The sequence below is a fragment of the Portunus trituberculatus genome, chromosome 14, assembly GCF_017591435.1.
Source record: "Portunus trituberculatus isolate SZX2019 chromosome 14, ASM1759143v1, whole genome shotgun sequence".
Taxonomy (NCBI): Eukaryota; Metazoa; Arthropoda; class Malacostraca; order Decapoda; family Portunidae; genus Portunus; species Portunus trituberculatus.
Genome location: NC_059268.1, coordinates 7894184 through 7896683, shown reverse-complemented (window position 1 = coordinate 7896683; position 2500 = coordinate 7894184). Strand labels below are relative to the sequence as shown.

Sequence of the window (2500 nt, the reverse complement as noted above, 5' to 3'; positions counted from 1 at the left end):
TGCTCTGTGTTGTTCTGTGTTGCGTTTTGTGTTGCGTTGCGTTGCGTTGCGTTGCGTTGTGTTGTGTTGTGTTGTGTTTGTGCAGTATTGTGTTGTGTTGCGGGGCAAAGATGAACTAAGACTGGAGTCTACTTGGCTACAGGTCACGTCCCGGAGAGAGCGGGCGAGGCGAGACCTTACTACCACATCACCTTAAAGATGATAGCCAGACGAACGGGCCCGATAGGCAGGCGTGCATGCCCGTAATGGGGCACTTCTGTCTGACGAGCTGTAAAAATATTGGTGTCCATGTGAAGTGAAATCAACATGCGGTAACCGGTGGCTTGAGGCGAGCAGTGAAACTATGAAATTGCCAATCATATTTCCTATTTAGCTTTTTACTTACACCATGTTATTTTTTATATATTCGTAGTCTTAATTAGTTATGCTGCACAAAACTATTTATCTTTGTGTGTGTGGTAGACAACAAGGTAACATTTCTACACTCGAAAGTGGCACTCGCCGGCACGCCTACCCATTCATCGCGTGTGGACGACATTCACAGGCACGCCTGACACAAGCTCCTCCCTGAGCGTGTTGCTCGCAGGTTATGCCAGCTCGACTCAACATTTTATATCTAGCCCACCCGTTTCTAGTTCAGCCAGGCTTGTTCTATTTATCTATATGCAGTGGTAACCACGATATGCAGCAACTGTAGAAGAGAAATACTCGCCATGGCTGAGCCTCCGTCACGGCTATCAGGACTAGTTCAACCCTGCCAGTTTTATTGAATTTCGATACACCTTCAAACCTGGAGTTTCCAATCTGCTCTCAATAAAGGGATAAAATGCTTCAAGTTTTTAAGCAAAAATGTACAAAACCTGGCTTTTCATTATCAGCTTTACGCGATCACATATACGATAAAAATGTTGTAACGAAAAATAGCTGTGTTGAATAGTAGCGCGCAATACACTCGGCGGGAGGTGCAAATAGGAACTAATAATGTCACTCTAAATTAGATTACCCTCGATTATTTTCAGACAAAAACTGAGCCAATCACCGAAATATAAAGTGCGAAAGTTTTTGCTATTCCACTATTTTTTTCTTCATTTTCTGTCTGCCATGATTTCCTCAGGGAATCGCTTTTCCTGCATTTATCTACTGAAAATTCGTCAAATAAAAGCACAAGCAGTAGCACACGAAACTTTATCTTGGTTACTTTTTCGAAATGTTCTTTATGGGGCAGATAAACACTGTTCGAGGGATCAATATTTCAAATATCAATGTAAGGACTCATTCATAATTGAAATGTCATTGGTTCAGTTCAGTAAAGTTGGGTGAATGATCTGCTTTCACTGTATCTTCTCATTCTCGTTATAGCTCCACTCCAGCATAGATGCATATTCTTCCTCCAGCTATTTGGCAAAATCTAAGCTGCTTACAGCTGTAAGCGGTCAGCCTTCCCTTCAGACCTTCTATAGTCCTAAGAATGTTAGTGCGTGTGCGTTAGTACATATTTATACGCATGTTACTTAACTAGAGCTGTGTCGAGTGAAAGATCTTTGCAATATTTCCTAAAATCTGTAAGTATTTGCAAGCCATGTTTTCAAATATTGGTTACGGTTAGAAAAAAAAAAGTTACTTCCCGCACGTTTTACATAAAGATTGTAATACACTGACCAATCTGCGACCAGGACAACCATCAGTGACGATCTAAACCATGCTCATGGAACCTCAATTGGTGAAATTACCACTGCAGTCAGTGATACCGAGCACAGGGAATGACTATCACTCCACGCCGCACCCCGAGCCTTTGCTGTCGTCACAAATACTTCAATCGCACAATCACCACTGTAACTATAGAGACGAGGGAGATTGAAAAGTGTAGGGGTGCAGTTTCGGACACTATTACCTGCACAGAATATGTGGAGACACCTACGCAGTGTAAGAAGTCTACATACATACTTGCCTAGTATACGCTGTCCCACAATGTAACTTAGGGTGACACGAACGCGTTGGGAAATTATTACCACGAATTAAATGAGGGTTTCAGAGTGCCACTGCGCAGCAGTGGAAGACGTGGCCACTGCTGTTAATTTTACCGATGTGGCGTCGCATCATTAAAACATAACTGTGCATGAAGTGCTGTAAACACAACTTTGCTCTACACGTATCATTTCGTACACATAGAGAGGCAGTTATTGAAATCTGCGGTAATAACACGGCAAAACGGAGAAAAGAACAAAAAATAACGTTTGCGGATATGAAGTTGTTCCACATGAATTTCCCCGTAAAAAACTAAACTTTTCCGGCGCTTCAATTTGGTGAATGGCGACTGGACATTTTTTTTCTTTTTCATTTTCACGTTGGTAAAATGGAATTGGAATTTGTCTATTTTAGCGACGGTATTAGGTAAGGGATAAACTGAAGTAAATGTCGCAGCAGAATGCCCAATTCAAACAACACAAGGCTACATGTTCTAGGCGTGTGGGGCAAGTGAAAGCAGTCCTAAGAAGCTAAA

At 42.0% G+C, this 2500-nt stretch overlaps 1 protein-coding gene across 3 annotated transcripts in view; it reads right to left on the bottom strand.

Moving 5' to 3' along the window:
* Window positions 1-2500, bottom strand: part of LOC123503546 (neural-cadherin-like) — a 207771-nt gene that overhangs the window by 21058 nt on the left and 184213 nt on the right. The window lies entirely within an intron of this gene.